Source organism: Oncorhynchus keta, chromosome 9, assembly GCF_023373465.1.
Source record: "Oncorhynchus keta strain PuntledgeMale-10-30-2019 chromosome 9, Oket_V2, whole genome shotgun sequence".
NCBI lineage: Eukaryota > Metazoa > Chordata > Actinopteri > Salmoniformes > Salmonidae > Oncorhynchus > Oncorhynchus keta.
The window spans coordinates 38,065,725-38,078,693 of NC_068429.1; positions in this window are offsets into that span (position 1 = coordinate 38,065,725).

Genomic DNA, 12,969 nt, shown 5'->3' on the forward strand with positions numbered 1-12,969 from the left:
GCCTCATGCTACATTCATCCATACATTCATAATTGACCATCTAATTATGGTGAAATGACAGAGCCTTCAGGGGAGGCCATGCCCTACATCTCAGTGGCACAGCTCCCTATGATACTTGCTGATACAAGACACAAGCTTCTGTGTTATGCAGCTGAATCGCTGGCATGGAGATGGTCTGCTGTGTGGCTCAGTAAAAACCGCTTGCTTCCTCCACTATATCAGAAGGCTTCAATGTGTGAGGGATGACGCGAGAGTGCTGGTTGTATGTCACAAGAGCGTCTGGGGTTTAGACTGAGACTGTAAAGGACACATGCTGTCGAATTTATAGTGGTATTAAATGCTATAATGCAGTAGAAATGTCATGAGAGGGAAATGGGATAGTTAATAACGCTCTCAGTGAGCTGCTTCCTCGAGCTTCGACAGAGTGTACAATCAGGTCAAGTCGGCTGGAGAATTAGCGTAAGGGCGCCGTTTTTTTTTTAGGACTTTTCCACTTTGGAGTGTGTGATATGGGGCATTAATCACAGTAATGTTGCTGCATTGCTACCACAGACAGTCAATGATGCCTTTATATTCTAAAGAGAATATTTCAGCTAATTTATGTACTGCTGTGCCTTGACAGTAAAGCTTTCTGTGGATGCTTATTGCATCGTATCTCATAATGGCTAAGAGAACGCATTGGCCTCACTTATGAGGTGCTTCTTTTATATGGTAGCAAGCAACTGTGCTAGTGAGTAGAGGGCACTATGTGGTAGTGGAAAGGGAGTAGGGAACAGAAACCAGTATGGAAGCCTTCCATCTCCAGCAGGATCTGCTAGTTTCCTCCTCCTGATATTGTAGATCCCCTACAGGGCAGTGCGATAACAGAGAGTGGGCTACCGTACCCCACTACCCAACCCCTATTAGCAGGGCCGGTCCGAGCTTTTAGGGGGACCTACAGTGGCTTGCCAAAGTATTCACCCCCTTGGCATTTTTCAATTTTTTTGTTACCTTTACAATCTGGAATTTAAATGGATTTTGAGGGTATTCGTATTATTTGATTTCCACAACATGCCTACCACTTTGAAGATGCAAAATATTTTTTTCTTGTGAAACAAACAAGAAATATGACAAAATAAACGGAAAACTTGAGTGTGCATAACTATTCACCCCACCAAAGTCAATACTTTGTAGAGCCACCTTTTGCAGCAATTACAGCTGCAAGTATTTTGGGGTATGTCTCTATAAGCTTGGTACATCTAGCCACTGGGATTTTTGCCCATTCTTCAAGGCAAAACTGCTCCAGCTCCTTCAAGTTGGATGAGTTCTGCTGGTGTACAGCAATCTTTAAGTCATACCACAGATTCTCAATTGGATTGCGGTCTGGGCATTGACTAGGCCATTCCAAGACATTTAAATGTTTCCCCTTAAACCACTTGAGTGTTGCTTTAGAAGTATGTTCATTGTCCTACTGGAAGGTGAACCTCCGTCCCAGTCTCAAATCTCTGGAAGACTGAAGCAGGTTTCCCTCAATAATTTCTTTGTATTTAGGGCCATCCATCATTCCTTCAATTCTGACCAGTTTCCCAGTCCCTGCCAATGAAAAACATCCCCACAGCATGATGCTGCCACCACCATGCTTCACTGTGGGGATGGTGTTCTTGGGGTGATGGGTTTGCACCAGACATAGCGTTTTCCTTGATGGCCAAAAATCACAATTTTAGTCTCATCTGACCAGAGTACCTTCTTCCATATGTTTGGGGAGTCTCCCACATGCCTTTTGGCGAACACCAAACGGCTTTGCTTATTTTTTTCTTTAAGCAATGGCTTTTCTTCTGGACACTCTTCATTCAGTAAAGCCCAGGTTTGTGGAGTGTAGGCTTAAAGTGGTCCTATGGACAGATACTCCAGTCTCTTTGCAGCTCCTTCAGGGTTATGTTTGGTCTCTTTGTTGCCTCTCTGATTAATGCCCTCCTTGCCCGGTCTGTGCATTTTGTTGGGTGGCCCTCTCTTGGCGGGTTTGTTGTGGTGCCATATTTTTTCAAATGTTTAATAATGGACTTAATGGTGCTCCGTGGGATGTTTAAAGTTTCAGATATTTTTTTATAACCCAACCCTGATCTGTACTTCTCCACAACTTTGTCAGTGATCTGTTTGGAGAGCTCCTTGTTCTTCATGGTGCCGCTTGCTTGTTGGTGCCCCTTGCTTAGTGGTGTTGCAGACTTTCAGAACAGGTGTGTATATATACTGAGATCATGTGACAGATCATGTGACACTTAGATTGCACACAGGTGGACTTTATTTGACTAATTATGTGACTTCTGAAGATAATTGGTTGCACCAGATTGTATTTAGGGGCTTCATAGCAAAGGGGTTTGAATATATATGCACGGACCACTTTTCCGTTTAAAAATAAATAAAATAAACAAGTCATTTTTTTCATTTCACTTCACCAATTTGGACTATTTGTTGTATGTCCATTACATGAAATCCAAATAAAAATAAATGTAAATTACAGGCTGTAATGCAACAAAATAGGAAAACGCCAAGGGGGATGAATACTTTTGAAAGGCACTGTATATTTTGTTTACTACAAGTTTAGATAGCTGGTTAGACTATTTTGTAAATCTAAAAAACTTTAGCTGACATGGGCAAATGGACTGCTAGTGGCTGACATAACAAGAGAAAAACTGCTGGTGCCCAACCAAATTTCAAAATTGCACAACAGTAAGTTGAGACCCCGACTGAGTTCCTAAAAATATATATATAAAAAATGGGTTGGGGGCCCCCTAGCGGCTGGGGGCCCAAAGCGACCACTTATGTTGCTTATGCCTGGGGCCAGCCCTGCATACTAGAGAGACAGTGGGGTACCTCTGTACTACCTTCCCAGCCCCCTACTCATTTATCGCAGCACAATCTCTATTTATTTGTAACTTCTTTCTTTAGTTTAGCTCGATTTAACAAGCTACATTAGCTAATGGAGTGCAGCACAGTTTGAGGGGAAAGTTGGACCTTTTCCAAACACTTGAGTCTTTACTGAGCTCATCTGCCATGTAATTCAGATTTAACAGAAATCAACAGTTTCCATGGTGAGGAAACACAGTATGCCCTTGGATATGTTATACTTGATTGTTTGTATTTAGTTGGTTAAATACACTACTGTATTTCGTGGCCTGTCTTCAACTTAGTTTAAGGAAGCAAATAGTATTATAGAAAATGAATCTGTTCATGAGCGATCTAAAACAACATATGCTACCCATGCCAGAATATGATGAAAAATGTTGTTAGGCTTACGCAACAGTTCACTTGTTAAGTGCAATACCTTAATGAGACATGTGCAGATGAGAGCCTGGTGTAAATGCCCTTACTGTATGTACTGTATTGATTCATATTGGCTGGGGAAAAGGTCATTATCACATCATGATATTGTACAGAGTGTACTAATGGATTGATACAGTACACACACACCTCTATGCTATACGTACAGTACCTATACCTTTTGTCTTCATGCAGGTCAAGGTGGTGCAGGAGTTCAGTCCTACCTCTTTGGATGAAGGTCAGTCAGGTTCAGCGCAAAGGACAACATGGGCTGGAGGTGTAGTGGGTCTAAATGAGTAGCAGATGGTAGGATAATGACCAGCTCCAGAATGAAGAGGAATTTACAGGAAAAGGAAGTGACAGGAGCAGGCTGACGTATGGAGAGCAAAGACACAAGGTTGAGAACGGTCCTTTCAAATACGTACACACAAACATCCCATGCACGCACGTACTGTGTATTCACACACACACACACACACACACACACACACACACACACACACACACACACACACACACACACACACACACACACACACACACACACACACACACACACACACACACACACACACACAGAAATGCATAATGTGTGGAACGCCAGTACTGTACACTTGCAAGCACACACACCTACATGCAAAGATATTGTTTGGTACTCGCATGCCAAAGATAAGCAACAGTAGGTTTTCAATTGAATTATTCAGGAGCTTAATTTACTTAGCATAATGGAGCTAATTTATAATTTCCCTCTTAAACCATTATGAAAATGACACTTAACTGCATGCCTACACCATTAGGATAAATCACTCTAACAGCACTTCTGCTAACGGCATGTCGAAAAAATATATACATTTAAAGGAATATTCCAACAACTCCTGTCTCCTGGAAATAGATATTTTACTATTTAATTTTTCACAGTTTCATTAAAAGATAGAACATGTTGATGAACAACATGGCTGTTTCATTGCTCAGGCCCATGTAGAATGAACTGCTGTAGGTGCTTGGCATAGGCTACTAAAATATGGAATGTTTCAAACTATCATGATTATTAGAGCTTGAAAACCCCACCTGTCTCCAACCCCACGTCTTTGTTAACTGACAAACATTAAATGAAGATTGTGGTTACACTTAGAAATGGATTTTAGAGAGAGAGAAACCAAGATGACATTTCCGAATGAATTTAGTGAGGTTTTTGGTCCAAATAAAAAAAGATAAACAGAAACGTTTCATCCAACACAGACCAATAAACAATTTACCAATCTGCCAGAATCTCATACACCCTCCCCCTTAGCACACGTACGCACGTACACATGGGACATAGCTGTCCCCACATTCTTCCCTGGGGATGTGTTGCTAGAGATTTCACATAGCCGCTCTGGCCCAGTCACAGTAAACATCCTGTGGCCAGAAACACGATGGGATGGCTGTGTACATAGACCAGGCAGTGTGGGTTAAGTAGAACCCAACAGAGTTAATGGCATAAAAGCTATGACTGTATGGTCGTCATACATAGGAGTCATTGGGAGCATAACGGTAGGCACACACATCAATATGGTCTTTGACAGAAGTAGGCCTGTAACATCTTCAACAATCAACCATTGTATAAAAGACTCCAACCACCTAAGTCATAGACTGTTCTCTCTGCTACCGCACGGCAAGCGGTACCAATGCACCAGGTCTGGAACCAACAGGACCCTGAACAGCTGCTACCCCCAAGCAATAAGACTACTAAATCGTTGGTTAATTAGTTAACCAAATAGCTAGCCGGACTATCTGCATTGACCCTTTTTGCACTAACTGTTTTTGACTCATCACATACACTGCTGCTACTGTTTATTATCTATTGTGTTGCCTGGTACTGTGTGTAAATATCTACCTCAATTACCTCACACCCCTGCACATCAACTCACTACTGGTACCCCGTGTATATAGCAAAAGTTATCGTTACACATTGTGTATTTACTATTACTTTTATTATTATGTTTTTTACTTTTCTATTATTCCTCTATTTTCTCTCTCTCTGCAATGTTGGGAAGGGCCTGTCAGTAAGCATTCCACTGTTAGCCTACACATGTTGTTTTGCGAAGCGTGGGACAAATACATTTTGATTTGATTTGATGAGTGAATGGAATTAATAGTTTTCATGGCATAAGCCCGTTAAACGAAACAATTTAGCTGTAGTTGTAGGCCGCTTCGATCTCTGTATGACAGTGTGATTCTTAACCTTTCCGATATGAGGAGTATGGTTGAGGGTTTCCAATCTATTCTGACAGAGATCACACCTGGCTTCTCCCGGAGTGAGAGAAAGACAATGATTTATGACATGCTGCTGATACAATATGCAAAGCAACCGAGGAAAGTTTGAACTGATGCTTGCAAGATTGGCTAATGAACTGCTCGTTGGCAGAGGAAGTTTTCGGGGAAGTGTGTTCCGTGTGGTGGGTGGGCAGGAGCTATGGACCTCGTATAGTACAGCAGATGGGGGTGTTCGTTAGGGCTGCACTCTCCAACACTGTAGCCTTGGTAACAGAAATGGCAGATGCTTACATGGTGGGGTGATGAACAATGCATAAAATATATGACAATGTCCTAGTTTTTATGGAAAACCCCCCCAGAGATGACAAGGGACCAGTTTTAATCCAGATAATGAGAAGTGCAATGGACCTCCAACATACAAGGGGATCCATTTGATATGGGAAAGGGAAAGGGGGAGACCTAGTCAGTTGTACAGAATGCCTTCAACTGAAATGTGTCTTCCTCATTTAACCCAACCCCTCAGAATCAGCCCAGCATAGCTGCTCTCATAACACCTTCATACATTGAAAATTCTTAATTACACAGAAAACACATTGTAAATGCCAGTTCATGCTAGTTTCCTGTTAGCGGATGACACCGTGGTTCTTTTCTAAACATGACATTTATGTGTAGACCCACCATCGTTCTCGGCTCCCTACGAACATGGATAGGTGAGGATGTAATTACGTTCATGGTAGGAGAGGGCAGTCATTTTCAAATGAACGTGAGGAGCCTTATGTCAAACGTAAATATCGAACGGTACAACCACACCGCTTCGGGAGAAATCCACAGGGGCACACGACGTCATTTCAACATGGAAATGTGGGTAATATTTGGTTGAGATATTGATCAGTGAGATTTCCTCCTTTATTCACCCACTTAAAAAAGATGTTATCGCTATGCTTTCAACCATCTAAAAGCACGACAAAGATCAAATGGGAACAATGTCAGATATTTTGTATACAACTTCCTGTGTTATCACTGTGCTTCGTCTAATTACATTTAAAAGAAGTACATGGTGCAAGTCATCAATGCTGTTCAAGATTCTGCACAGATCTCCACAGACCTGTGACCTTTGCTATCTTGAACATACACGCCTTCTATGATTACATAAGAAGACGTTTATAGTTACGGTAACCTCAAAATGTGGCCATGGATGTATTACTCATTTTAAGGTTCAATGTTACATTAGTTTGTAAGATAGCCTTAACTTTAGGCTGTTTACGGTATTACAGAGGTAATATTGAATTGTGTTTGGTAAACAAAGCAACCAAATATCAACATTTAAAGGTGATGTATCTAATGTTTGGGTAGTTGCATCCTGCCTCCGCTGACCTTATTGAAGCTGTGAACTTTCTCAACCTTCAGTCTCATCTACTCATGATTATGAATTTTAATTTGCTTGTTTTTGTTGTTGTTGTTGCAGTACAGAGCTTTGAGATTTGTTTACGTTATGAATAGAGGTATACAATTTGAATAAATTAATATTACTATTATAAGTTTTATCTGAGCCACTGGCTTGATCCAATTATTTTACTTGTATTTATGGTTTAGTTGGACATTGTCACGCCCTAACCTGAGTATTCTTTGTTTTCTTTATATATTTTGGTTAGGTCAGGGTGTTACATGGGTGATGTAAGTGTTTTAGCACTGTCTATGGGTTTTATAGGTTTATGGGGATGTTTACCATCTAGGTGTTTATGTATGTCTATGGTTGCCTAGATTAGTTCTCAATTAGAGTCAGCTGTTTATCGTTGTCTCTGATTGGGAACCGTATTTAGGCAGCCATCCTCTTTGGGTATTTCGTGGGTTATTGTCTATGTGATGTTGCATGTTTGCACTCAGTATATATAGCGGTCACGGTTGTCTTGTTATTTTGTTTGTTTAGTGTCCTTCGTGTTTTTTCGTCTATCATTAAAATGATGTATTCACACCACGCTGCGCTTTGGTCTACTCCATACGACGATCGTTGCAGACATATAATTTGTTAACTTGTTAACAAGTTAATAGGCTATTTACTGTATTGCAACAGTGGTATTGAATTGTGTTTGGTTGTCAACACAACCAAATATCAACATTTGAAGGAGACGTGTCTTTTCTACCACTGACTTAGTTTGTCTACAAATTAATAATTGATATGTTGGATTCACTTCTCCATCTCAACCAAAAATCTAAATTAAAGATTAGGACTAAATGAAAACGTTATTTAAAGTGCTTTTATTTTTGACTTGATTTGATTTAGTACTATTCTTTCACTTAGATTTTTGGTTGAGATGGAGACATGAATTGAACATATTAATTATCAAGATTACATTTGAAATCCACCAAAGCTTGTAACCCTAGGCCTATACACTGTCTATAACAAACATTAGGAACACATTCCCTACATTGAGTTGCACCTTGACATAAATAATGGATCATAGCTTTTACCTGGATTCACCTGGTCAGTCTATGTCATGGAAAGAGCAGGTGTTCTTCATGTTTTCTATACAAAATGTATGTATTGTCTATTTTCAGTTGAATACTGGGTTCAATAGCTCTTGATTACTTTGCAAATGCTATGTAGGCCTAAATATCATCATTGATGATGTATAATTTATCAGTGGTGTAAAGTACTGAAGTAAAAATAGTTTAATGTACTACTTAAGTATTTTGGGCGGGTATCTGTACTTTACTCTACTATTTATATTTTTGACAACTTTTGCTTCACTGCATTCCTAAAGAAAATATTGTACTTTTTACTCCATACATTTTTCCTGACAACCTGAAGTACTCGCTACATTTTGAATGCTTAGCAAGACAGGACAACTGTCAAATTCAAACACACTTATCAAGAGAACACGTGGTCATCCCTACTGCCTATGGTCTGGCGGACTCACTAAACACACGTGTCTTTTGTAAGTAATGTCTGAGTGTTGGAGAGTGGCCCTGACTATACATACATTTTAAAAACAAGAAAAGGGTGCCTTTTGCTTTGCTTAATATAATCCATTTGAACTTATTTATACTTTTACTTCCTCTTTTGGTTCTTAAGTATATTTTAGCAATTACATGTACTTTGATACTGTAGTATATTTAAAACCATATACTTTTAGACTTTTACTCAAGTACTATTTTACTGGGTGACTTTCACTTTTACTTGAGTAACTTTCTATTAAGGTATCTATACTTTTACTCAAGTATGACAATTGAGTACTTTTTCCACCACTGTAATGTATAAAGTATGGTTACATTTAATTTGCTCTGTTAAACTTACCCGTTGGAATGACTTCAATAGCAACAGTGAATCTATTTAGTTATTAAGAGATCTCTCAACAATCCTTCTCACGACAGCACATTAATAGTGGTCAGAAGAAACATATCAAAGATAAACAGGGCTTGGTTAAAATCCTGGATGAGAGGCCAAATGGATAGATTAACTTTACTTTCCAGTAGGAGGTGCTGCCCAGCCTATAGTTTTTTCTTCTTCAAATAGTGTCTATAACATTGAAGATCTGACATTGTTTCAAAGGTACAAATTCAACATATTTTATACAAGATATGAATATGTTGAAAATTGGTTAACATGATGACATAATACTGTGGTTGAAATGTTACCCCCAAAACAACATTTTACATATACTTTCTCAAATCCACCATTGTTCCTTTACCACAGAAGCAAAGGTAACTGAACCAAATGACTATTGCCCCGTAGCACTCACTTCTGTCATCATGGAGTGCTTTGAGAGGCTAGTCAAGGATCATATCACCTCCACCTTATCTGACACCCTAGACCCACTTCAATTTGCCCCAATAGATCCACAGACGATGCAATCGATATCGCAATGCACATTGCCCTATCCCATCTGGACAAGAGGAATACCTATGTAAGAATGCTCTTAATTGACTATAGCTCAGCATTCAACAACTTAGTACACTCCAAGCTCATCATTAATCTTGGGGACCTAGGCCTGAACCCCGCTCTGTGCAGCTGGGCACTGGACTTCCTGATGTGCAGCCCCCACGTAGGAAAAAACACCTCCACTTCACTGATGCTCAACACAGGGGCCCCACAAGGGTGTGTGCTCAGCCCCTTCCTGTACACCCATGACTGCGTGGCCACGCACGCCTCCAACTCAATCATCAAGTTTGCAGACAACACAACAGTAGTAGGCCTGATTACCAACAATGACGAGACCGCCTACTTGGAGGAGGTGAGGGCCCCCGATGTGTGGTTCCAGGAAAATAACCTGTCACTCAATGTCGACAAAACAAAGGAGCTGATCGTGGGCTTCAGGAAACACATCGACAGGACCGCAGTGGAGCTGGTGGAAAAGTGTGGCGTGCACATCACTGATGATCTGAAATGGTTCACCCACACAGACCGTGTGGTGAAGAAGGCACAACAGCACCTGTTCAACCTCAGGAGGCGGAATAAATTTGGCTTGGCACCTAAAACCCTCACAAACCTTTACAGATGCACAGTTGAGAGTATCCTGTCGGGCTGTATCACCGCCTGGTACGGCAACTGCAGCGCCCGCAACCACAGGGCTTTCCAGAGGGTGGTGCGGTCTGCCCAGCGCATCATCGGGGGCAAACTACCTGCCCTCCAGGACACCTACAGCACCGATGTCACAGGAAGGCCAAAAAGATCATCACCGAGCCACCGCCTCTTCACCCCGCATCCAGAAGGTGAGGTCAGTACGTTCAAAGCTGGGACCGAGAGACTGAAAAACAGCTTCTATCTCAAGGCCATCAGACTGTTAAATAGGCATCAGTAGGCGGCTTCCACCCGGTTATGTAACCCTGCACCTTAGAGGCTGCTGCACCATATACATAGACTTGAAATCACTGGCCACTTTAATAATGGAACACTACTCACTTGAATAATGTTTACATATTTTTGCTTTACTGATCTCATATGTTTATACTGTATTCTTATACTGTATTCCACTCCGACATTGCTCCTCCTAATATTTATATATTCCTTAATTACATTATTTTACTTTAGGTTTGTTTGTATTGTGTGTATTGTTGTGAATTGTGAGACATTACTGCACTGTTGGAGCTAGAAACACAAGCATTTAGCCACACCCGATATAACATCTGCTAAACATGTGTATGTTACCAATATGATTTGATTTGATGTATTTTCCATGTAGATTCCATATCACAATATGTGGACACATTATGTTGAACCAATGTTGATTCAACCAGTTTGTGCCCAGTGGGGAAGGAACCACTATTCGTTTTCCTTTTGTATGTAGATGAGCTTCCATAGCCGTGTGAATCGTTAATGTGTTTATTGTGCTTATCAATTAAGGCCCTTCTCTGGGGTGAGAGCAGGCAGATGGGAATACAGCTGTGTGCAGTCAGAAAATGATCTCTGCCATTATCAGGGCTAATCTCACAAGCAGACACACACAGACTGTCTGTACTGTGTTAAATATTGTAGATTGCATGTAGCTAAATACCAATGATATGTCAATGTAATTTTGCTGCAGAGATGAAACAGCAATAAGACAAGGAAAGTCTGTCTATCTGTTTTATCCGTTTCTGTACCTGTGGTTTCAGCACAGCTTCTACACAGGGACCTAATTTCCTTTTCCCAGCATGCATATGTGGTCCGCCCAGCACCCTGACGTGGTTGTTGTGTCTGGGCTGCTCATGCAGAGAGGACTGTTTTTCTTTGAGTCACACTGAGATAAGCCCATTCCGTTACAGAGACTCACGGCCCATGCAGTCTGACACATTTTTGTTTTCAGCACAAATAAAAGACAAAGATGCCAGTTGTTCAATTGCAGTTAAAAAAACAATACAGAGGACAAACCTAATGTAATGGTAGATTACCTTGAAGAAATAGCCCACGTTTGATAATGAGAGTGAAATCAAATGGTTGAACAAACGTTGCATTTTTATTTGATTTATTTAACTAGACAAGTCAGTTAAGAACAAATTCTTATTTACAGTGACGGCTTACCACAGCCAAACCCTAACCCGGACGACGCTGGGCCAATTGTGCGCCGCCCTATGGGACTCCCAATCACGGACGGCTGTGATGCAGACTGGAATCGAACCAGGGTCTTTAGTAATGCCTCTGAGAACGCTGCGCCACTCAGGAGGCAAAATAGCGCCCAACGTGGGCATACATATAGTACTATACAAAAACCGAACATGATTTTACATCGAAGTCTTACTTACAGTTGTACTGTTGAAAAACAAATGATAGTCCCACTATGTGCGAACCAGATGGCATGGCGTATCGCTGCAGAATGCTGTGGTAGCCATGCTGGTTAAGAGGGCCTTGAAATCTAAATAAATCACCAAACGTGTCACCAGCAAAGCTCCCCCACCATCACACCTCCTCCCCTATGCTTCACGGTGGGAACCACACATACAAAGATCATCCGTTCACCTACTCTGCGTCTCACAAAGACATGGCAGTTGGATCCAAAAATCTCAAATTTGGACTCATCAGACCAAAGGACAGATTTCCACCAATCTAATGTCCATTGCTCGTGTTTCTTGGCCCAAGCAAGTCTCTTCTGATTATTGGTGTCCTTTAGTAATGGTTTATTTGCAGCAAATTGACCATGAAGGCCTGATTCACACAGGCTCCTCTGAACAGTTGATGTTGAGATGTGTCTATATTTGAACTCTGTGAAGGATGTATTTGGGCTGCAATCTGTGGTGCAGTTATCCTCTGCAGCAGAGGTAACTCTGTGTCTTCCTTTCCTGTGGCGGTCCTCATGAGAGACAGTTTCATCACAGCGCTTATTAATGCTTTTTGTGACTGCACTTGAAGAAACGTTAAAAGTTTTTGACATTTTCTGTATTGACAGACCTTCAGGTCACAACACAACTGATTGGCTCAAATGCATTAAGAAGGAAAGAAATTCCACAAATGAACTTTTAACAAGGCACACCTGTTAATTGAAATGCCTTCCAAGCTGTCATCAAGGCAAAGGGTGGCTACATTGAAGAATCTCAAATATAAAATATGTTTTGATTTGTTCAACACTTTTTTGCTTACTACATGATTCCATATGTATTTTTTCATGTCATTTTTCTACAATGTAAAAAATAGTCTAAATAAAGAAAAACCCTTGAATGAGTAGGTGTGTCCAAACTTTTGACTGGTGCTGTATATATAATACCAGCTAATGTGAGTAGTGGATAGCGAGTCCGTCAATAATTTGATCTGCACAGGGTCAAAAGCTTCAAGTTCCTCGGTGTACACATCACTGAGGATCTGAAATGCTTTCATTGAACTTCTACAGATGCACCATTGAGAGCATTCTGTCGGGCTGCATCACCGCCTGGTATGGCAACTGCTCCACCCTCAACCACATGGCTCTTCAGAGGGTGGTGCGGTCAGTCCAATGCATCGTCGGAGCC